At 41.1% G+C, this 25,823-nt stretch overlaps 1 long non-coding RNA gene across 2 annotated transcripts; it reads left to right on the forward strand.

Annotated features, from left to right (window-relative positions):
• The first annotated feature begins 13,273 nt into the window (after nucleotides 1-13,273).
• Nucleotides 13,274-16,839, forward strand: LOC146683395 (uncharacterized). Of its 2 annotated transcripts, XR_014917683.1 has the most exons (5): nucleotides 13,274-13,557; nucleotides 14,002-14,037; nucleotides 14,405-14,546; nucleotides 14,988-15,075; nucleotides 15,663-16,839. It is a non-coding gene; the product is annotated as an uncharacterized LOC146683395 (long non-coding RNA). The 2 variants fall into 2 exon arrangements; XR_014917682.1 differs by having other exon boundaries at nucleotides 13,275-14,037.
• Nucleotides 16,840-25,823: the final 8,984 nt, after the last annotated feature.

The following is a 25,823-nucleotide window of genomic DNA, read 5'->3' on the forward strand; positions in this document are numbered from 1 at the left end:
CGTTCATGAAGCTGTGAGGAGGTTAGAATAAGGCAACCGAGGAAGGGAAGGTGGTTAATCACAGATATAGTGGGCGCTCAATGAATTGGAGAGAAAACGGGGAGAATGATGCGATGAGGCTGATTTCCTGAAACAGAAACCAATAAAATATTACAATATATCCTCTTCCTCTCTAAAAACATTAGCAAGTGTAGACAAGCGTGATTAAGACCAGAAAGGACGTACAAGGGTTAGGATGGCAACAGATGAAGGCAGATAACGAAGGATGTGACAGGTTGACTTGAAATACTGAGAGTAATTATAATCATATAGCTCTGAGCCTTTGACTTTAAGCGCTTAGGATTTTCTGCTCTCTGGTCTTTGAGGTTTCCTGAGGTTAACACAAATCTCTGATTGAGTGCATTACTCTGCAGCAGCCTTCAGATTAAAACATTTTTCCTGTCCTAATCTACAGCCTCATTACAATATGAATATTTCAAAAGACACCCACATGGATCTTTGGTGTGGTGTAGTGCCTTACGATGCTGCAGATTTTGGTATTGATCTGATACCCAATAAATACAGGGCCAGTATTGCCAATATCAATACCGATACTTAGCTTACAAAGGCAGCTTGTGTAGTGGAGAGCAGTGTGTCGTGATTTATGATTTATTTATTAGTTAGCACAATAAAATCCCACCTGATGAAGACCCTGGAGCGGTTGGTCCTGGCTCAGCTTCGGCGCCTAACAAGCTCATCACTGGACCCACTTCAGTTTGCCTACCAGCCTGGCATTGGAGCGGATGATGCCGTCATTCACCTCCTACATCGTTCCCTCGCTCACCTGGAGACCGCTGGAAGCACTGTGAGAATCATGTTCTTTGATTTCTCCAGTGCCTTCAACACTATTCTTCCCTCGGTTCTGAAGGACAAGCTGGAGAACTCTGGAGTGGACCATCACCTCACTACCTGGATTTTGGACTACCTCACCGACCGACCACAGTATGTGAGGACTCAGGGCTGTGTGTCAGACAGGGTCGTCTGCAGTACGGGGGCCCCACAGGGAACGGTTCTGGCTCCGTTCCTCTTCACCATCTACACTGCAGACTTCTCCCACAATTCCACCCAGTGCTTCCTGCAGAAGTTCTCTGATGACTCTGCAATAGTCGGCCTCATCACTGATGGGGACGACAAGGAGTACAGAGGACTGACTCAAGACTTTGTGGACTGGTGCCAGCTGAACTACCTCCAGATCAACGCCAGTAAAACCAAGGAGCTGGTGGTAGACTTCCGCAGGCACAAGCATTCTCCACTGCAACCACTGAACATCCAGGGTATGGACATTGAGGCTGTGGACAGCTACAGGTACCTTGGTGTTCATCTGAACAACAGACTGGACTGGACTCATAACTCAGACGCCCTCTACAGGAAAGGGCAGAGCAGGCTGTACCTGCTGCGGAGACTCAGGTCGTTTGGGGTGGAGGGCCCACTCCTGAAGACCTTCTATGACTCTGTGGTGGCTTCTGCTATCTTTTATGGTGTGGTCTGCTGGGGCGGCAGCATCTCTGCTGGGGACAGGAAGAGACTGAACAGGGTGATCCGAAGGGCCAGCTCTGTTCTAGGATGCCCTCTGGACCCAGTGGAGGTGGTGAGTGACAGGAGAATGGCGGCTAAGCTGTCATCCCTGTTGGACAACATCTCCCACCCCATGCAGCAGACTGTGACAGCACTGAGCAGCTCCTTCAGTGGGAGACTGCGGCACCCACGGTGTGGGACGGAGAGATTTCGCAGGTCTTTCCTCCCCACTGCTGTCAGACTCCACAACAAAGACTTTAACTGAACAAACACACACATCCACACATGTGCAATAACACTAAGTGCAATAATCCTTTCTGGCATCGTTGTATTTTTACTCAGTTGTATATAGCATTCGTATTCTATTTTTATCTTATTGTATTCTACTGTATATAGTATATTATTTTATTCCATTCTGTACAGCTGTGTACTGTATTTATTCTTATTGTATTCTAATTTTTGCGTCATAACTTTTGCACTGTCCACTTCCTGCTGTGACAAAACAAATTTCCCACGTGTGGGACTAATAAAGGTTATCTTATCTTATCTTATCTTATCTTAAAACCCACCTTTTTGCTTTTCATGTATTTTGAAACTGGTTTTTTTGGAGACCTGGGATGTAAATGTCCCTAACTCGACCTGACAGTCAACAGCAAAATGTTATTATATACAGACCTTTATCATAGTTCATGTTTGAGGTATTTTTTATTTCCATTTTGAAATATTTTATGATCGGTCTGCCAGAGTAACAGCTATGATAACCTGGAACAGTTTGACATTAACTAATGTTGAAGATCCAGCACCAGTTATGACTGAAACATCACTTTCACCACTGTATGAGCTACCAGGTTATTCTTCCTCTCTCTGTAACGACTCTGACAGTGTTCTCTATCTCTGCACTGGGGTCCAGGTTTGTCTCAGGGATTTCCTTCCTCTTTCCTTCCTCGTGATACGATTGATGTATCAATCCAATACCAGTGCCAGTGTTGATCCGCCGAGCGTTGGTCACTAGGTGTCAGTTTCTTTAGAGTAGGCTAGAGATGCCGACATCTGAACATGGAGTGACTTGTCACAATGAGAATGCAATGCTATAAATAAGGATAATATTATAGATTTAATGTTGTGTAGCTGTGCCATATCAAATCCCACAACAACATGTTTTTACATATTGTCTCCTTATTATATGTAATTACATATTCAACACTTTAAAACTTTAAGCCTTTAAGCTTTCCTTTTACATTCCACCTCCCTATTTCTGCCCTTCTCACAGTGTTTCTACCTCACTCTCTCACTCTCTGTAGCTGGTATTCCACTCTGGAGGCTCTCTCCTGGAAGGTTAGATGCTAATCCTCCTGGTGTCTTGAGTTTGATCACTTCAGTTGCACCATACCCGCGGGCCCTCAGCGTCGATGGGATTCTTTCACCCGAACTCATGCACATGCCCACAGACACAAATATCCCTCCACTTAACAGCCCCCCCCCCCCCCCCCCCACACACACACACATACACACCAATTTCTTACTCCTTCTTCCTTTCATCCAAATCCTCTCATTTTCAGCTCTTAGCCCATCTCCAGTCTTTTATAGTTTACGATCCCCCCCGACTTTCATTTTTCTACTTTCTGTGCTCTGATGTGACCACTGAAATCGCAGCTGAATTACAATTGAATACCTTAAAAAGGTATTAAAATATCCCGAATGTCGTTAATAAAGATCTCAATTCCCACTTCTCTCTGACAGGATTCTTTGTCCCGCACGCTTAAACTTGGATTAATATTGAATATACGGCCCTTTATTATAGTTGGGGTTTAATAAATCACATTTGGTGCAGACTTGGCAAGTGTTCCACTTTAATTGCAAAAGCATTTTTTGCATAGTTTCCTTTTTTTCCTGCTCAGTCAAATTTTCTAACCATACAGCTTTTATGACTAGTTTTCATTTGCATTACTTATTGTTTTATTATTTTTGCAGCAGACATCTCCAACGGGCTTTTTTGGATTTAAGGGATGGCTGAAAGAGCTGTGGGAATTTGTCTCGAGCCATCTGAAGACGTTTTTTCCTTTCAGTCCTTTCATATCCATCGTTAGATCACTTACTCAACTTTCATTCTAATTTAAGAAGATTATCCAAAGGACCATAATTATCATGATCTTTATTTCTATGTCCCTCACCCTCCAGTCTTACCTGAGATTCCCTCTCTACCTCTTTTCTAGCAGCTCTCAGCTAATTTAAGTCCATCTCACATAATGATACAGAGCAGAAGTATTGAAGAGGATGCAAGCAATCTAATACAAAGACTGGTGGAGGTCGAAATATAATGTTGGAGAGGTTGTTAGTGTGAGAGTTCATATGTGTCCCTGCCTCTTTGTGATGTAGTTTCTGACAACATGTACAGCTGGGATCTGTATGCACATTTACATATATAGCCAGCGTGTTCCTGCATTGTGTCTGACAATGAAAGGTAAAAAGGAAGCCTTCCAAGTAAATAATTTGCCTGCTCCAGCTCCTATAACCAGTGTTGGGGAGTAACGGAATACACGTACCGCCGTTACGTATTTAAATTACAAAATGTGAGTAACTGTATTCCCTTACAGTTACCGTTTAAAAAGGTGGTGGTCAGAATACAGTTACTTTGCTGAAATAAAGGGATTACAAGGCGGTATTTTCCTGTTTCATATGTTCGGCTATGCCCTCTCTATTTTTGGTTTCCATGCCCCAAACAAAACACACATTAAGAGGCTCTAATGCCTGTGTCTCAATCTTGCGGCCCATGTTATCCCTACTTGCGACCCGCATAATGACATGAAGAAATATTTTTAAAAATTATTCACAAAAATGATTTAATATGAAGGGCATAAGCAGAGTGTTACAGGCATAGCCCTAAAGAATGTAGCTTCATGGGCAGTGTAGTCCGTGCTGCAGGGAGAATGGACTGCCATACCCGTTATGTGTTTGTGAGCGCGAGGAGGGAGAAAAAGGACAGTCGAAAAGTACGAGTTGTCACCGACCAGAAACGGGAGCAGGAAGCATGCAAATATAATAATAACCACTGCAGCCAAAAAGAGTGGCTGACGAGCCCAGCTGTAAGTAAGGTATTAAGACTCGGCTGTACACTTTTTTCATGTTTTTCTCTGAAACATTAAGTTCTGTTGAAGCAGCCTTTCAACGCCTCTCTCTGTCTCTCACTAGCAAAGTTGACCCAGACAACAAAGTAAAGCTAGTTTTCAGCTACGAGCCCGACACAGAACCCGACGTATTAGTTCGGACCTGTTTTATATGCGCGTGAAACAGTTTTCTATACGAGATCGTTGCAAAAAGTGCAGCCTTACCTAATGTCCACCCTACTGTTACTCATTTTATATTAAGAATTAAAAATCTAGTCGGTATTGGTATGGCGAGCAACCTTCAGTAAAAGTAATATTTAACACAGCAATAGTACATTCATGTAGTTGTAAAAACCATGGCAATATAATAGGTAATCCAAAGTATTCAAATTACGTTACTGTAACGGAATACATTACAAAATACATTTTGGGGCGTGCATTCTGTAATCTGTAGTGGAATACATTTACAAGTAACCTTCCCAACACTGCCTATAACCAAATAGAAATGGGATGAGAGTTAGCTCAGACCACTACAGCTTCCAAGCTAGCAAGATTTATCTGTTCATACTAGCGTTAACTGTGCCTATACACATACACAGCACACATGTACCACATGTTTTGTATAATTATAACAATATGTAATTTATGACCAGGTTACACATATACATTTCAAATATTTTACATAAATAAGATGCCTGTCATTTGTTTAAAGATATAAATACATTCAGCAAAATTCCAATCTCTTCAGCACTTCCACACTCACAGGTAGTATTTTAATCCCTTTTCAACAAATGGGGAAAATGTTTAATACATGCGATTGGACGGCTACAGCTTTTCGGCTTTACATTAGAAGACTGCAGACAGCTGTTCTTTTTTTGACAAGACATGGTCACATGCACATGTAAATGTACTGCAAGATGAAAGCAGCGAGGATGAAACAATAATAGGCAGGTACATAGTCACACTGTACCGCCACTGCTTTTATAACTAGGTTGCACTGAGGCCACCTCATCACCATCGACTCTCTCTCTCTCTCTCTCACACACACACACACACACACACACACACACACACACACACACACACCAAGCTGGCGGGTAATTTCAGCAGACAAAAGAACCAAGCTGTGTGTGCAGACTACCATTTTACAGTTTTTCTCAAATGCTAAAACACATTTCACAAACGTTACCACCAGGTCCCCCAATGTCCAAACACAACACCCTTCTCTAAAGCTACATAAACACAACCACACCTTCCCACTGCAAAACTCAAACTCCCACACCAAGAGAGCAGCTCGAAGCTGTCAAAACTGTAAACACTATACACAGCATTACACACTACAGCAAAACAATTGAAAACACAATGCTCAATTTGTGAGAAGGTTCTTTGTTTCATAACTGCCAATGCATACTTTAGAAACTATACAGTAACGGATCGTCGTAGATCTCTGCAGAGGATTAGGCATTTAGATTTGTGAGTTTCATATGAGTAGTATAAATCTATAGAAAATCCTGCATGTACGTACACTACTGTAACACAACTCAATGCAAAAACAGAATCTAATGCACACAACAGTAATCTTGAAAACATGAACAGGGTGTGAAGTTTTTTTATTTACGTTATTCACACCACACACACACCACAATCACTGTGCGGCATCATGTCGCTGAGCTGTTGCTCGCATCTCGTCCGTAATGATGGTGCGAGGTTGTCTTGCTCTCCCTCCTGGACCTTCTCCTCTCCCATGTTGGCCTTCTCCTCTTCCTCGTTGGTCGCTCCTCTTCCTCCTCTCATTTGAACTCCTCTTCCTCATTGGCCTGCTCCTCTTCTTCCAGGGCCAGCTCTTCTCCCTCCTCTGCATCAAATTCCTCTTCCCCTGACTCTGCCTTCATCCATTGTGTTTGTTTGGAACCTTCAGCATACTGTGCACTCTGAACTTGCTTTTACATGTGGGTACAGCATTAGCAACAAGTGTCTTCAATTTTGAGTCATTGTGTGTAGAGAATGACGCCAGGTGTGTTCCCTGTGTTCAAAGATTGGTGACTGTGGCAAGCATTTTGCATCACATGGGCTTTCATTTGAGGATATGAGCAGAGTTGTTTTGCAACATGTGTTTTAGCAAGGAAAAATGTGTTTAGATTTATGAGTACAGAGGGTTGTGTTTTGTGAATTGTGTCTTCATGTGACATGTGTTTATGGTACTGGAATATGGTGGCTACATTTAGTAAATGTGTTTAGACTACTGGTCATTTGGGTTACAGGATTGGCTTTTGTGTTTTAACATTTGAGAAAAACTGTAATGCACCCTGACATAAGCGAGCAGTTTTGAAACAATACTTTTCGTTCACAATGTGTTTGTGTTTGCATCGGCTCTGCCACTTCAATCAAGGCCTCTTTGTCTGTCTCTTGCCACTTTGTCAGCTCTCAGAGAGGCTTCAGCACCAAACTGTCCTAAGGGCATTCAGCGCAATAACTTGAGACCATTTAAGAGATGCACTTGTACAGAAACTCTCATGCAGGTGCATGAACATTTTGGAGACGTGGGAAGCTGGTGACACAGGTGGTAAGGTGGTGAATTGAAGCCAGTAAAATTTAGATCTGCCACGTAATTGCTCCATGTCTCATTCACAGGATAAATTGATAGAAAAAAAGCTCAAGTACCTGATTTCTACGGAGAAAAATTCTTTGTATTTATACTTTAACGTTGAAGGTGGGCGATGGGAGGACATTTATATTTGCACTGTGATTTATTATTGGAATATTTCTTGTAGGTGTGCTTGTGCTGTAGGCATGATTCTAAAAGTCTTGATTTCTTTTTTTGGCACATGCCATTTCAGCTACTGTGCATATGTAGACTTTAAATGAGGCCCCATAAAGAGGTTGGCAGATGTGTTCTGTGAGTTATCTCTGAGCAATTTTTGCAGTGTGGTAGGGTGCATTATGGGGTGGGGTGCTGCTTGATCTACGGCAATAATTAGGCTTGTGGTATTTGTCAAAGCAGCTTCCACATGAATACCAAGACCGAAGGCTTGCCAGCAGAGCATTGCACTGCAACAACATGATCAGTGCTACAAGCTTTTACCTGTCAATGATTTTAATCTTGCGGCCGATTGGTCAAATCCAGCACATACACATGAACACACATAGAGGCGTTGGAAATACTTGGCTGCTGACAAACTGCTTACACACCTCTCTGTGTGCCAGTGCCTTGAGTCAAATTATCTAACACTTTTCACACAGGGAGCACTTACACAACTCTCTCCCCGCAGGGGCTACATTGAAGGTGTCCTTCTGCTAACAACGCTATTATGGACAGACTCTTATAAACACACTTTCCCGAACACTCACACGTGCTCACACGCAGACATGCAACTATGTGCACACAGGTGGAGTAATTACAGACATTTTAATCACTGAACTCTACTCCTGTGGGGCACAGCAGACATAGCAGGGAGTGGGCAGAAGTAGAGGTCCTTGACTGATTTCAACCTTGGCTTAATGATCATTGTATGAGCTTAAATGCTTTTGCTGCAGCTACTATGGCAGGACTGAACACAGCTCTAACTTTTCCCTATTCCCTTATCTAAGGTGGCACACTGGTAGTGTGAAACACAACAGGGCTGGCTTCCCAGGATCATATCACCTGTGTTTTGTTCCACATTAGTCGGGGGAAAGGAGAAGGAGTGCACAAAGCCAGGGAGTCTGCTTCAGACTGCTGGGCTGAGCTTCCTGAAAGGACGAGACCTCTCCTTGACCCCCCCACCACTTCCCTCCCATGCCTTGCAGTTCAGTAGATTAGCTGGAGCACAACAGAGGCCAGTGCTATCGCTGGCTTGCAGCTTCCACAACCCCACTGGCCACACAAGATACTGCTCTCACTCACACAAACCTGTGTGTGCTACTTGTGGCCACGCATGAGCCACCCACACACTTATAACGTCTTTGGCCGGAATTCCTGTCCCTGTGCCCGAAGGTTCATTAGTGACACTGAGGCCACTTCAATAGGAGCAGCGCTCTCAGAGAGTTTTGCTGATTCTATATAAAAATATACATATGTCCATATTGTGTTATTATCAGTGTGTATCTGTGAATATCTATCTATCTATCTATCTATCTATCTGTGCAATCAAACAGCCGAACAGCAACAGTACTTTACACTGTAAAAACTGATGTCGGGATCAACAATTCAGTGCCTAATTATTTCAAGGTCAATTACAGCAGCGCTCTGCTTTGAAGTTTTGCAATGCAACATCAAAGGTGTTTTTTTTTCTCACCCCAGGATTTCAAAGCAGCAAGATGCCATGGAGTAATGTAACAAAAAAGGAAAGACGTGAAAATGAGGGTAGACATTCACGTTAGATGATTTCAAACATAAGAACATAAGTAGATTTCTTTTAGCTGATATTCAGTGTGACTTGTTGTATGAGCTACATAAGGTATGCATTTCTGTGTAAAAAAGTTTCTACAGCAGTCTGTGATATAATCCCCATAAGAATTAGTCAACGTGAGGCAATTGGCATAAACCTGGACAAAAGCTAAATACAGGCAAAAACCCATCAAGCATTATTCCTTAAATATATTGTAGTTCGCAATTACTGTTGCTCTTAGTCTTGGTTTGTCACTTTATAACAATGTCTTGCAGTTGACTTTGAACCTCACAATTTGTAACCATTCTGAATGAAACGTTATTACTGAAGTGTGCAAATTGCTATAATTTAGAATAAGAAATCATTACCGTAGACCTATTAAGGAACTGAATTTGTTCAAGTATTTGACTTTGGACATTTCGTCTGTTATAAAAATTGAAATATAATTTCTCAAATAATTTGTTACAGTGGCCACACTCAGACAGTACCTGCAGTCCCTAATACAGCAAAGGCTGCAGGATCAACTTCTCTGGGGTGTAATTGAAGTTGTTGGCCAAAGGTTTTGGCCGAGGCACCACTTTTATGTATTTGCAATAAAAGCATTTTAAACTTATGAAATCATGCAATCTCTGTGAAAGTTCACTATATAATAGAAACATGTAATTAAAAACAGAATGAAAACTCTGTAAAAGCAAATATTGTGCCACTGTACCAGAAAAAAAAAAACAATGTCTCATGACACCGGTCACTATCCTTGTAAGCTGAATTTCAATGTGCAGTATTCAAATCTTCTGTGTACGAGGAGCTGCAAGTAATTGTGCGTCCCTGGCATCTGCGTGCTTGTGATATTTCACATACAGTTTCAAAAGGTGGCTCATCTGCCGAGCTTCATGAAAGATGTTTGGTTAATGTGAGGTAAATTACTAGTGGTGTCCTAGAATATAACATTCAAGAAAAATGAAGACAGGGATTTAGCTTTTCCTACGGGATGCACAATGATCTGCACTACTCATCCCAATAACAACAACAACAAAAAAATGGCTAGCAGACTACCAAATACACAGAGCAGTAATTGGGTGTTTTTATGAATATGAAAGCAAGCGATTTACTGTGTTGTAACCCTCTACAGAGGGTTGTGCGATCAGCTGAGCGCACCATCCGCTCCGAGCTCCCTGACCTGCACTCAGTCTACAGCAGGCGGTGCTGGACCAAGGCCAGGAAGATCGTGAAGGACCTCAGCCATCCCAACAACAGACTGTTCTCTCTGTTGAGGTCAGGAAAGCGATTCCGCTCCCTGAAGACCAACACAGAGAGACTGAGGAGGAGCTTCTTCCCGCAGGCGATACGGTCTCTCAATCACACCACCACACAGTCCTGACCCACACATATAGTTCTTACACACACACTGGACATTCTGGACATTGTTTTTCACTTCATCACTTAAATCACTTTAAGCATATTTGCACTGCACAAGACATAATGTGGATTGCACAACACAGGACATTATATTCTTCATTTCCAGTTAATACTTGTACAGCTGCTGTTATTGTGTATATATTTATTTATATTTCTTCATACATTCTTATATAGTTCTATATTGTGTATTTTGTTGTACAGTTATTTTATTTTCAACTTTAATTTATATATTTTATCTTATTCTTTCCCAGTTAAATTTACCCTTCATTCTAATTTGTGTTGTACAGTTATTTCATTTTTAACCTTAATTTATATTTTATTCCTTCCTAGTTAAATTTACCCTTTTTAATTTTTCATATTTATTTCCTATCTTATTCATAGCCTTTTCCTTTTTTGTTTTCTTTAGGTCACGAGCAGTTGTCCAAGCATTTCACTACATATCGTACTGTGTATGACTGTGTACGTGACAAATAAAATTTGAATTTGAATTTGAACATCAGTGTGTGAGTATTAGAGAAAAACAGATACAGTATTTATCCAAATGCAGGGATTAGAAATGAGACTGTGGACTTCCGGTGAAGATGGTTGGCTAGAAGACTTGCTTTCACTATGTTCCTACTCCCACCTGTATTTATTACAGTGTAATGCGTGCTACTGTCTATATTTTCATCTAAACTATTGACTGAGAGTTTTGGGAATACGCAACAGCCCTAAATACGCTTTTGGATGACAAGTAATGTCGAAACAGACGAAGATACAGACTCGACAGATGACGGCCGCCATGACGAACAGTGCTAGCCAAACTGACATGCTAGTAGCAGTGGGCGACCAGCCCTCGCCCCCGGTGGACACCGCAGCTCTCATCCGTGAAGTGACTAATAGCATCAGTGAGGTAATTGACCAAAAACTGTCTACACCAGTGGTCCCCAACCTTTTTTGCGCCACGGACCGGTTTATGCCCGACAATATTTTCACGGACTGGCCTTTAAGGTGTACAATACAACAAAATAAAACTAGTACCGGTACCGAAAAAAAGAAGATTTATTCATAACACACATGAAAAGACCCAGGAAAACCAAGTTAACGATAAAAACGATAACAAAATAACGCTGAAAACCAATAAAAACCCTGAAAACCATACATTTCATACCTGAGCCTCAACTCTCGTGGCCCGGTACCAAACGACTCACGGATCGGTACCGGTACAAGGCCCGGGGGTTGGGGACCGCTGGTCTACACTGTCTGGGACACTGGAGAAAATTTCATCCTCGCTGGAAAACGTCTCCAAACGCGTCACGGAGGCAGAGCAGAGAATCTCAGATGTGGAAGACGGGGTGACTGACCTCGCGGGAAGACTGGCTGAAGCTGAGGAGAAGATTAAGATCATGGCAAAAGCTTGGATGATTTAGAGAACGGCAGCAGGTGTGACAACATCCGCATTATTAATCTGAAAGAAGGCGCGGAGGGTGAGAGTCCTATTCAGTTTTTTGAAGCCTGGCTGCCTGCTACGCTTGGGCTGGGGAACAGCTCCACAGGTAAAGCCCGCATTAAAATTGGCCGTGCACACTGGGGCTGTGGCCCGCGGGGTGCTCACCCCAGGCCGGTGATTAGTAAGCTCCACAACTCCAGAGACAAACAGCGGATCATGGCAGTAGTGAGAGCGGCCCCAGAACTTCACTACGACGGACAGCGGATCTTTATACACCAGGATTTTTCCTACGCGATCCGTGAGAAACGACGGGGATTTAATGCTTCTTGTCGTGCCTTAATTGACAAGGGCATCCGCTTCAGAATGCGCTACTCAGCGACGCTCGTGTTGAATCACAATGGCACTGAACACAAGTTTCATTCGCCTAAAGATGCTCAAAGTTTCATCAATGCGCTGGATTAAAAGACAACTGATACTTGTCCCCTACAAACTGTGGCACTGTTGGATTTAACCTAGAACATGACATTGGTTCAGCACGCCAGTAAGTCCACTGTGTTTAATGCAGCTTGAGGGAAAAGAGACCGTTTAAAGGGAAAATAGAGATTTGTTCATTTTTTTGTACCTAAAGTGGCTTTAGGGCCAATATCTAGTATACAGTACTAATTGTTTACTCGGTCTTTAATTTTGTTTCACAACTGACAGTAACCCGATTTTATTCAGGTTTGGGAAGCGGGGATGGGATTTTGTTGTTGTCTGTTTCTTCTTTTCTCCCGTGGAGTGAAACTTCTTTTGGCTACACTGGTCTTGTAATACCACCCAGTGGGTGGCTTTTTCGTTTTTGTTTTCCTTTGTTTTTCTTTTGTTTTTTCCTGGTTTGTGATATTTTGACGTTTATCCTAATTTCTATATTCTTGTGCAGTTTGTTGTGTGTGTAAGGGTTCCTTTGCCATTCATTTACAATGGTTTTGTTCATGTCAGCACGGCCAGTCCAGGCCATGGGTTAAATCTTTTACAGTGTGTTTATTATGATGGTCTTTTTTTTGCAATTTTTGTCCAATAACTGACAACTTTTACAATGAGTAACATTAAAATGATAACTCTCAATGTCAAGGGAATTAATCACATTATTAAGGGACGCAAAATACTTTCCTCACTCAAAAAAGACAGAGTGCAGATTGCATTACTGCAAGAGACTCACCTCACAGATTCTGAACACTTAAAACTCAAGCGTGATTGGGTGGGACAAATTTACTATTCCTCTTTTAACTCTAAAAGTAGAGGCATTGTAATATTGATCCATAAAAATCTACCATTCACTCTAAATACTATTGTAAGGGATACGGACGGACGATTTATTCTGATTACTGGGCTTTTATATGGGGAACAAATTCTATTACACTGAAAAAAAGGGACTGGCCATCTCTTGGATTTATGTAAGCATCTTGCATGTATTTAACACAATTGCCTCATGTTTTAAAGATAAATGTAACTATATAGTGTAAAAACTACATGATATGCAGAAAGGGTGTATTAAATTGTTCATATCATGTTCAGGTGAAGTAAGTCAATAAGATAGCAACGTTAAATCTCGTGAAACCACGCGTGATTTCATCTCGCGGGCTTTGGATCGTGGTTTAAAAAATGCATCCATCTCAGTCAAGTCCAGCAGCCAACTCTACGTTTTTTGGTATGTCTTGATTTTTTGAATTAATGTTTACCATATTTCAGCCAAATGTAGTTAAACGTCTAGAGTGCCGCCATGTAACATGCTAAAAAAGAGCCGTTAGCTTATTTGCTGTTTTATCTGTTGTCAAAGAATTGGCGCTTTTTCATTTGAATTTGTCTTTGGCACAAGAGCCGTAATATCACATTAAACCTAATTAGGAGGCACTCACAACATAATTTGGTTTTCTGTGTGAATAGATTTGCCAACTGACTCTTCAGTTACATTGTGTATTTACTGCACCGTGGTGTTAGTGAGATTTTGGACATTGAACAGCTTTAGCTAATATCATCAGTGGCATTATGCTAGCTTACATCCCTACTCTTCCTGCCCTCACCTGCTGTCCTTTTGTTTTTGTTTTTGTTTTGCTGCACATTGAGAGATTACCTCTATTCTGCATTTCACCAGGAGTCAGCTGATGGATTGTGGGTTCAAGGTGTTATGGTAAGAAAGTATATTCTATTTTCGCTTAAGGTTTCTGTAACTTAATTATAATAGGTTTTTTATAATTATTAGGTGCATGCATACTCAAATAGACCACCCTATTAATACAACTGAGAAATCCAAAATCTGCCATAGGTTTAACCTGTATGTATTGTCAGAAAGGTGATTACTGGACTCACATTAATGCACACTTGAACTAAAATGAGGTTGTAACTTGTGGGTTCTTGGGTTGCAAATCAGAAACAAACATCTTTGGATTTTTTTAATCCCATAAGATCTGGAAACACAGTTTTTATTCAACAAAACATTACTGATTAACCAAGCACAGTGCCTGCTGTTATTTCAAAATAATTTTATGTCATTTTAGATGAAATGCAGCATTCCAGTGCATCCCAACCTTGCCTTTACAGTCAAGGTTTCTGACGGAGCTGAGTTTCTCTCTGACAGTCTGCTGAAAGTGTTTGGGGGAACAGGGCACAAAGCTAAAGGATGTAGCTGCCATGATGACAGTAAGAACTTTAAAATTCTTTAACTACAAAGTGTATATCGTTAGCTTCATAGCATAATTGCCTAAGTCATTTGACTAAGTCAATGACTTAGGCACTTATGCTATGAAGCTAACGATATGTATTGCATTAGGTCAGTAAAAGATTTTTATGCTGCATCCATTGAAACAGTCAACTATTACCTGTGAGTACTGATTCCACCGAAAGGATGCCATAATTTTCGTTATGCATTTACTGGCCCACTGAGAAAAATTGATCTTTTTAAAAAAATAAATGTTCTGGAAACTATATATCCATAAAGTTGATGTCAAACAGGAACTTTTGATATTTCTTTGTAGATGCTGGTGTTGCATGTTGACTGGTTTAAGTTTTTGTCTGGGATCATTTTCTTCTGTGGTACTGAAAAGTTCACAAATCTCTGTTTTCTTTGTTATAATACTTTAGGATGACATTAATGCTCGAAGGGAGTCTCATCAAAGTGCTCCGCATCTGTGTGAAAGACAATTGCAACATCTTGGTGCAGGAGTTCATGGTGAGTGTTTTATGAGTAGATTGTGGCTTTGCAACATTTAAAAATGCATTTAGTTATCCACTTGATCCTCATTGGACTGGTTAGGACCAGTAGTCCTCTTTAATAATTTGAAGTTCACATGAGGCCTGGTAGCGAACTCGGCCGCCCCCCCTTGAGGCCCCACCCCCTTATATTAGGGGTCACATCAGTGTGAAAAAACTTTAAATTTGTCATTCTAGTGAACAAAGGAAAATCCCACCAGTATTTACATTAGCTTTTGTTTGGAAAAAAAAAAAGACCAACAGCTAACCAAATTGTGGGGCTGAAAGTCTAAATTCTAACATCTTCTGAGTGACATAACCTGGATTTCTGATGGGCCGGTGTCTTTCTAACAAAAACTAATGTAAAGCATTTGAAATTATTATGTTTTTCACTCTGTCTTAGAAACTCTGTTAGACCATGAATGGCAGCATGGCAGGCAACTCTTTGGCTATAGCTATTTACTATGTTGCTTGCATTGGTTTAAATTACTCTAACATTAGAACTGGTAGATTCAAAAGAGATGAGTTTAAAAAGGAATCTTAAAGAAATGTTTTGTGTTTAACCAGGACTTGACTGAGGCCACTGCACAGATTGAGAAAACCACAATGAACATCTGTCTCCAGAGGATGCACCAGGCAATGACTTTTCTGATGTTGGCATCATCATCGAGGGTATAGTAGTTCTTCAAGATCTGGATAACGTGACCTTTGCAGTAGCCATGCTGTTTGGACCTTTTTTATTCCTTCAATATGAGTTACCCATCACAACTCTGAATCACCTCAAAAGTGTAGCAAAGGGTGGTAATGGAGTTGGATGCAACTCAGCTCTCAAGAAAAACTCACAACTAAGACAAAACTGCTCCTGCAAGGAAAGCTCACTGTTATGCATGCAAGCTGATCAGCTCTAGGTGAGAGGACATTTAAATCTCACACTTGTTCTGCTGCATTTTTGAAGCTCAATTCCAGGAACAGATCGCAGGGTTCATTTTTATATACTCTGCAACTGCCATGAGGACGAGCCGTTTTTCTTGTTGTTGTTTGTTTTTCCTTTTGCTCTGTACAGCATTTTGGCAGCATTTTTAAATTTCTCTTTGTATTTTTTCTTTCTTTTACTAGTGAAGAGATGTAGCATGAACAGTTATGCAGTCTAAATATCCCATATGGGTCGTGTGAAATGGTATTTTCAGTTTCATTCAGTTGAAGTAAAGAACGTTGAATATTTCTAAGTGTGCTGTTTTGAACCAAGATGTCACAGTATGATCAGTGCTGTAATTTTTGACAGTCACTGTATCAATGTTATTTTTGCATCTCTTGAATAAAGGTTTTGACCTGCAAGTGCTAATTTCTTTAGTTATTGGGGTAAAATGGGTAATGTTAATAGGAAGGTGTTTGCCAATTCAGTAACCTAATTTAATGTTAATGGAAACTAACATTACCTCAAATTGTTTAGTTATAATTGTTGTTTAACTGAATCTTGACGTCAGAGGCCTTAAATAGAATGTTTTGATTTGTTCTTTCCCAACATTTTTCAAAAGAAACAGTCTAATTTCTTTGCTGTGATTGATTCCAGAGAACACGGAAGAACTGACATTATTTAACTGTTGATTTATGTAGATTCAGTAGTGGAGTAATGTCAGTTTAATTCTTTACCTACTGTCAATGCAGTGAAATTAGACATTTTGTTTTGAAAGGTTACTGGTGGATGCCAGCAACCATCTTGGAAGAGAACAATATAATCTGTTATAAGGCCTCCATTTGAAAATTGTGTATTTGATACTAGAATATAATAGCAAAATGTAATTTGAAGATAACATGTAGCATTTAAGTGACCAAGTAGTATTGGGTAAAAGTTATTGAATGGTGTTGGGATAAAGTGAGAAAATTGTGAAGGATTAAAATATTTCAAGAGCTCAAATTACTTCATCAAAACATGTTTAAGTCACATTTTATCAACACAAATTGCACAGGTTTATTGAACATGAATAAATTGTGTTAATTTAACTCAATTGTTTAAGTTGCTGCCAAAGCAAAACATCTGTGTGCAACAAATGTCCACCATTGAATTAAGTAAATCCAACAACATATTTTTTTCAGTGTAGAAGTGTTTATGCACCAAATACTTTTGATAGATTGTTTTATTCAAACCTTCTGGCAAAAACCTCCTCTGTGTGTCCGAATCACGTAATAATTGGTGGGGATTTTAACTGTGGGTTGAGTCCTGACACTGATTATAATCCACCAAAATCTCAACCACCTTCAAAAATGGCAAAGGTTACAATGGACTTCTGTTCAGATCTTGGTCTTTTTGATGCCTGAAGAGTTTGTAATCCACATGTGAAAGACTTTATATTTTTCTCACGCCCCCATTTTTCTTTTTTCAGAATTGATTACATGTTTGTTTCTAGATCTGTCCTTGACAGAACTCGGGGTTGTCTGATCAACACATGCGCTTTCTCAGACCACTCTTCAGTCTCAATGGAGTTATTACCACCTTATTATGATCCCTTGTCTAGACACTGGCGGCTAAACCCAGCTCCCCTTAGTGACCCTGAATTTGTAAAATATTTAGAAAATCAGTGGGAACTTTTTCTTTCTACAAATGAATTACCGGGGGTTAGTGCTTCTACTCTATGGGAGGTGGGTAAGGCATTTCTCAGGGGCTCTATTATCGCTTTCACCTCAGCGAAAAAGAAGAGCACCTTAACCAAACAGTTAGTACTTGAACGCGACATTACTAACTTGGAGAGGGAGTTTAAGAAATCCTCGTCTGTTTCTGTGCTTAAAAAACTGGATGCAGCCAGATCAGCCCTGGACCAACTACTAACTCAGAAAGCGAGAACTGCAATATTCTATGCAAAGCATAGATTACTTGAATCGGGCAACAAACCTGGACGCTTACTTGCCCGACTTGCCCAGGGGAAAAAGGGCTCTTATGCAATACCCTCTTTAAAACATAAGAAAGGTGTTTTACAATTCGAGGCTAAACTTATCAGCAAAATAATGAAAGAGTTCTATCAGGACTTATATCCCCCTGAGTGTCAAAATACTGTAGACGGTAGGAAATTGTTTCTTGATAATGTTAATCTCCCTATACTATCAGAGGAAAGTCGATTAGATCTTTGCAGTCCTACTAGGGCGCAGGAGATCTTAGATGTAATCAAATCCTTACAGAGTGGGAAAGCTCCAGGCCCTGATGGGTTTGGGCCAGAGTTTTATAAAAAAATGGCCAAACACATGGTGGGTCCTTTATTAAAAATGTATGTAGAATCTCTTGAGAGGGGCACACTTCCACCCACCTTAAACCTTGCCCATATATCCCTGATCTTAAAGAAGGATAAACCTGCAGATCTGTGTACATCTTACAGACCTACTGTATATGTTTACTTGGTGTAGATTGCAAGTTTCTGTCCAAAATTTTATCTAGACGATTGGAGGAGGTTCTGCCTGTTCTGATAAAGCCTGACCAAACGGGTTTTGTCAAGAATAGATACTCCCGCTCCAATGTACGCTGACTCATAAATGTTGTGCAGTTCTCTCAGAACACCAATTATAGGGCTCTTGCAATTTCATTGGATGCTGAGAAAGCATTTGATTGGGTGGAGTTGGAGTATCTATTTGATGTTTTTGAAAGATTTGGTTTGGGATCTGAATTTGTCAAGTGGGTCAAACTGTTGTATGGGGCCCCAGCTGCAAGGGTATTGGTTAACGGCTCGGTCTCAGATGTTTTTCCACTGGGTAGAGGAACGCGTCAGGGATGCCCCCTTTCTTCCCTACTGTTTGCACTTGCATTGGAGCCACTGGCAGAGGCTGTAAGAACTCACCCTGAGATCTATAGGGTAACCTTGTTGAATACTGAATACAGAATTTCCCTTTACGCAGATGACGTGTTGCTCTTTTTCACTAAGCCAGAAACATCTATTCCTGCAGTGACACATGTCATTAATCAATTTGGCCTTTTTTCAGGGTATAAAATAAATTATGATAAATATGAAACTTTGCCACTGGGTGATGGGGGGAAGTGGGACACTCCTCCTAATTTTCCTTTCAGGTGGTCGACCACTGGTTTTACATATTTAGGTATTAGGGTGTCCGCAGACACAACAGAGTTGTACCGGTACAAGTTGAACTTTAAACCAATTGTGGCCTCAATCAAAAATGACCTCAATAGGTGGTTTGACCGCCCCCTATCTTGGATGGGTAGAATAAGTTTAATCAAAATGAATGTTTTACCCAGAATATTATATCCCATACAAATGTTGGCTCTCAGGATCAACAGAAAAACATTCTCAGAGATTGAGGGATATCTTTCTAAATTTATATGGCATGGGAAGAAATCTAGACTAAAGAAACAGATTTTACAACTACCTACAGATGAGGGGGGGCAGGCACTTCCTAACCTTTTATATTATTTCTGGGCTTGCCATGCACAAATAATCTCAGGGTGGTTACATTCCTGTCTATACCAAGGGAAGCCACTGGTAGATACTTGGTGCTGTGACCCTCTTTCGCCTCTTAGTCTTTTATCTATTGATCTGGCTGACCTTCCTCTTGGTGTCACAGATAATTTCATTTTGATGCCTACACTTAAGGTTTGGCATAATATTGCTGCTCACGTCGGAAGAAGAGGTTTTTTTAGTGCACTACAACCTCTAATTAGGAATAAAGCTTTCCTCGCAGGTATTAGCATTAGTATATTTGATGATTGGTGTTCTAAAAATATAAGATTTATTTGCGATCTGTTTGAAAGGGGTAGTTTTATGGCCTTTAATCAAGTTCAAATTAAATATAATTTACCACAGAAACACTTCTTTGGGTTCCTACAAGTAACGCATTTTGTAAATTCCCTTAAATTTCCAGACAATCAACCCGTTTTGAATCCTATTGAAAGCTTTCTTCTTAAATTTAATGAGGAAATAATCACAAAAAAGAAATTTCTCTCTTTGTTATGGGAAATTATTGTCTTTGAATTTTGTAACCACTGATAAGGCCAGGATTCGGTGGGAAACCGACCTCGAAGTTCAGCTTCGTGCAGAAGCATGGTCCAAAACTTATCTGCCAAGAAATTGTTTTCCTGTAACAGACTCCAGGAATGGCTGATAACCGTCAAAAACCTTCAGAGCCTCTGAATTCAACAGACCATGTGCCGCTCGCTTAAATCGGCATTCGTATGTGTAGCCATGTGTTTTGCAATAAACATTTCTGCTGATATTAATGACCAAATTGCAGTTCAATTCAATTCAATTTTATTTATATAGCGCCAAATCACAACATAAGTCGCCTCAAGGCGCTTCATAGCTGGTACCTTAGTAAATATTTGTGTAGAAAAATGAATCAATATCCAGATTTTCCAGAAAAAAAATGTCTCCATATGCACTAAAATAACTTTAATGCTGTTTTGGTAATGGAATTTATGCCTCTTACGACCCAAGAGCTTCTTGTGGTGGTTTTGTGCATTGTTTTGCAGGAGTATCTAATGTGGAGATGAGGGAAATTGCAAGAAATGCAGTATACTTGGCCAGTGTTCTGTTTAAATCCCACCTTTCATGGATTTGCCCTCCACTGCTACTGTTGTTCTGATCTCCTCTTGTGATGGTGCCACATCACCTTGTACACTTCTCCTATTTGCATGGTCATTTTAGTTTAGTTTTGCACATACAACAAGCCCCAAACATCTGCCAACCCAACCATGCACTGTTTGACACACAGCATGCTTTTAGCTCAGTATAATAAATCCTTGTTAATCCATACTCAGTTGGCAGCATGACTCCATTCTTTTACTGCAGCCCGTGAGCTGATTGTAACAATAAAACCCCTCAAAAACATGTACATGTGTGCATGTGCAAAGAATGTTGGGTACGAACATTCTGCCGAAACATTTTGTGCAAAGAATGTTGGGTACGAACATGCTGCCTGAAAATTCTGTGCGAACATACTTTCTACAGAATATTGCTCACGAACCTTCCGTGCATGTTGGGTATGAACATTCTGCATGAACATTCCGTGTACAGAATGTTGGGCATCAACATTCCGCCTGAAATTTCTGTGCAGAGAATGTTGGTTATGAACATTTCGCTTGAATATTCTGTCCACAGAATATTGGGAACAAACATTCCACATGAACATTCTATGCAAAGAACGTTGGGCACAAACATTCCACACAAATATTCCATGCACAGAATGTTGGTTAGGAACATTCCGCATGAACATTATGTGCACAGAATGTTGGGTACAAACAATCCAGACAAACATTCCTTGCACAGAATGTTGGGTACCAGATTCTGTGCACAGAATGTTTGTCACGATCTGAGGGGACAGACCGTGCGGGGGTGTGTGTGGTGGACCCAGATGCAAACACAAGAGAGTGGACCGGAGTAAACTTCAACTGAAAGCGAGCCTTTATTGTGGCTGATGACAGGTCTCAACACAAAGCAGAAACATCGTGATTAAACTGAACCTAAACTAAACTGGGAAACAGGTACTGATAAACTAAGGAGACTCAGAAAACCATGACAATGTTGTACAGACTGACCGGGAGGACATGGAGGGTAGGAACACAGACGACGCGAAACAGACTGTATGAAACACAGAGACTAAATACACATGAGGGAAGATCAGGGGAAGTGGCCACACATGGGAACACAGCTGACACACATGAACCTAACGACAGGGCAGGAGGAGTGAAACTAAATACACTGATAGTGAATACAGGCTTTCAAAGTAAAACAGGAAACATGGAGATTAGGCATGACACATGGACCGGGGAGACGTAGTACAGGGGAGATGACATAACTGACAGCATGAACTTGACAATACAAGACACACAGACATAAACACACGAAGGGCAAGGGAGACTTAATACAAGGGTAATAAATACAACTGGCTGGACTACCTAGTGAACCTAAACAAACAATAAACGATAATCATCAAAATAGGTTAAAGACAAAACACTGGGTCGCACGACCCAGAACCATGACAATGTTTGGTACAAACATTCCACACAATAATGCCATGCTCAACAGAATGTTGTTGGGTACCAACATTCCGCATAAACACTCTGTGCAAAGAATGTTGGATACGAACACTTTGCATGAACAATGCGTGCTCAGAATATTTAGTACCAACATTCTGCATGAATACTCTGTGCACAGAATGTGAGGTACAAACATCGCATACAAACATTACATGCACAGAATGTTGGGCAACAACCAGTGTTGGGACTAACGCGTTATTAAGTAACGCGTTACAGTAACTACGTTATTATTGTGGTAACGAGCACGGTAACTAGTTATTATGCCAAAATCAGGAACGCGTTAGTCGTTACTGGGATTTAGATAGGCTCGTTACTCGTTACTTCGTGTGGTGGCTATCGCGGAGCTTCCACAGATTCAGTAACATTAGCAAGTGGTGGAGGCCAGCAGGTGGATGAGGGAAAGGGGACGCAGAAGGAAAAGAGACCCGAGGCGGCCGCCGGTCGGAGCGTCAGGTGAACTGAACTTCAGGTAAGAAGTTATGACCTGCAGTTTATCTGGGTCAGATATAAACCATGTTTAGGTGGAGTTTATTTTCGTTATTCTGACTTTTTCCGTACTGCGTACTAGCTAGCATGACGGGGTTTCTATACAGCTGGGTGGGTGCTATGATGTTACTGATGTTGAACTTTATTTTGTTCATAAGTTATTAGAGTTGCCAACTGTCCCGTCTGGTATTCAGAGAAAATATTACGCGTTTCTTATTGAGGTGAAAAGGAACAGTTTGTCCCGTAATTCAGCTACGATGAAAAAGGCACAAAGCTAGAGTTATTCAGTGTCTTTGCTGCACAGCTGCCTCTTCTTCTTTCATTCTCCCCCCTCTCTCTCCCGTTTCTACTTCAATCATGAAAACTGATCAATGATCAGCTGATCGGCTCTCTTGTTTGTTTATCGCCCACTTTGCGCCGAAAGAGGAAACCAGCGGATGTCGCGCTAAACAACAACAGCACGTTTAAGCTTGATCAGCTGTTGTTAAAATTTATTTAATATTAATTTCTAGTATCAGCTGATGTTTGCTGGAGCCACAGCTGCAAAAAAGCTGCTGGTCATGATATCGGTTTGGTTATCTGGTGATAGGGAAACATGAAGATGAAACCAGGAGATGTCCTTGCTGAATCATCAGAGCTGAACAGGTGATGGAGAAACAGGTTTACCTTTTAGGTGACATGAATGAGTTGAAGGGAAGTTATGAACTGTTTCTGAGAGACAAATAACCCCAGGATCTTTTTTTTAGGTAGCTGACAGCTGGTAACTGTGCAGGTGCGGATCTAGCAAAGTTTTGCCAGGGGGGCCAGGTAGGACATTAACAGGGAGAGGTGGGCACAAAGAAATACTTTTCTTTCTTATTCTCATTTAAAATGTCTAGCTTTTAAAAAATAATTATCTGAATCTTACAACAAACGATTGATAGATTGATGCATATATACAATCAAAACAGTGTACATCACTGTCACAACAGGCTTTATGATTTTTCCTATAATGGTGGGCCAGTCTCTAGTCAAAATGCCCAGGCCAATTTTCTGTCCCAGTCCAGCCATGTATGCAGCTCATCTGCAGTCTGGTGTTGCCTACATCTTCCTATTCAGAAGGCAGAATTCGAGTTCTGAGTACAATCGAAAGCACCACGACTGCAGTTTTTGTGTTGGATGTAAAAGGCGCACATGATGCTGTGACGTAGACTAGAATAATTTCAGCAGTCATTGACGGTCCAGGTGTGGGGTTTCTCTCGTGGAAATATGCATATTATCTTTTCCTTTCTATTGGTAGGTGGCACAGTGCACTTGTAGCAAGTAAGCAAGCTAGAAGACTGGCAAAGTTATGGAAGCAACACATTAAGAAGAGAATTCTGAGTAAAACCAAAGTTACTTTCCCTAGTAACTCGTTACTTTGAAAGTAACGAGTTACTTGAAGTAACTGAGTTACTTTTGAGAGAAGTAACTAGTAATGTAACTAAGTTACTATTTTAAAGTAACTTACCCAACACTGGTAACAACATGTTGCATGAGTATTCTGTGCACAGAATCTTGGGTACGAACATTCCCCATGAACATTGTGTGCACATAATGTTGGGTTCGAACATTTTGCCTGAACATTCTGTGCACAGAATGTTGGTTACAAACATTCTGTGTGAACATTGCGTGCACAGAATATTGAGTACCAACATTCCGCATGAATATTCTGTGGACAAATGATGGGTACAAATATTCAGACTGAACATTCCATGGACAGAATTTTGGATACAAACATTCTGCATGAACATTCCTTTCACAGAATGTTGGGTACCAACATTCTGCCTCAACAGTCCATGCACAGAATGTTGAGTACAAACATTCCGCACAAACATTCTGTGCACAGAATGTTGGGTAAGAACATTTCGCAAAAATCTTCTGTTCACAGAATGTTGGTTACGAACATTCCACATGAATATTCCTTGCACAGAATGTTCAGTGACAACATTCCACATGAACATTATGAGCACAGATTGTTGGGTACAAACATTCCACAGAAAAAAAATTTGTGCACAGATTGTTGGGTATGAACATTTCGCCTGATCATTCCTTTTACAGTTTGTTGGATACGAACATTCTGCATGAACATTCCACGCACAGAATGTTGGGTACCAACATTTCGCCTGAACAGGTTGGGTACAAACATTCCACACGATGCATGAACATTCCGTGCACAGAATATTGAGTACCAACATTCTATGAGGTGCCGTAAGGGACATTATTACTGAAACGCTCTCACACACACTACTGAAACGCTCTCACACACACTACTGGCGGCGCGCATGGGTGCAGCGGCTCTTAGCTCTCCAGTTTGGTGCTCGTTTTTACTTTTAATGTGGATATTTTTGAATGTTTGCAATGCCGCCATCTCTTACAGTCGCCAGAACCTAATTGACCTAGGTTTTAAATATAGTTTGTCTGTTTCTGGCGACTATCAGCGAACACACAACATCCTGGTGGAGATAGCGAGACCGCCAGGGTCACCATGGATGGTCTGCCTGCCCAGCAAGCGTAGAAGGCGACGGAGGGAAAGAAAGCAGAAGAGGGGATGCCGGTCGGGCTCAGACGCTAGGCTACGCAAACATCCACACCGGCCAGCACTTCCGAGCCTTTTCCTATCGAACGCCAGATCCATCACCCACAAACTGGACGAATTGGAGCTACAGATAGCCAACACAAGCTTTGCACGTAACTGCAGCATTATTCTTATTACGGAGACGTGGCTTCACCCGCTGATTCCCGACGCTGCAGTCGAGTTAGCAGGCCGCACGCTACACCGGCATGACAGAAACAGCAACTCAGGTAAAAGCAGAGGAGGGGAGCTATGTGTTTACGTGCATAACGAGTGGTGTTGTAACAGCAGGATCATTCACACACACTGTTCTCCTGATTTGGAGGTTCTGGTGGAGGTGCAGACCTTTTTACATCCCGAGGGAGTTTACAGTAGTTATTGTGATAGCTGTTTATATACCGCCGGATGCTAACATTAGCACGGCTCTCAGCCTCTTGCTCAACACCATAAACAAACAACAGCTTGCCCACCCGAATGGGGTTTTTATTGTCGCCGGCGACTTTAACAAAGCGTGCCTAAAGACTGTGCTTCCTAAATTTGTCCAGTTTGTGGACTTTGCTACGAGAGGAGAACACACTTTGGACCATGTCTATTCAAACATGTCTATTCAAACATCAGG

The sequence above is a fragment of the Copadichromis virginalis genome, linkage group LG22, assembly GCF_057382275.1.
Source record: "Copadichromis virginalis isolate Kocher_CV1m ecotype Utaka linkage group LG22, C_Virginalis_male_GT1.1, whole genome shotgun sequence".
Lineage (NCBI taxonomy): Eukaryota > Metazoa > Chordata > Actinopteri > Cichliformes > Cichlidae > Copadichromis > Copadichromis virginalis.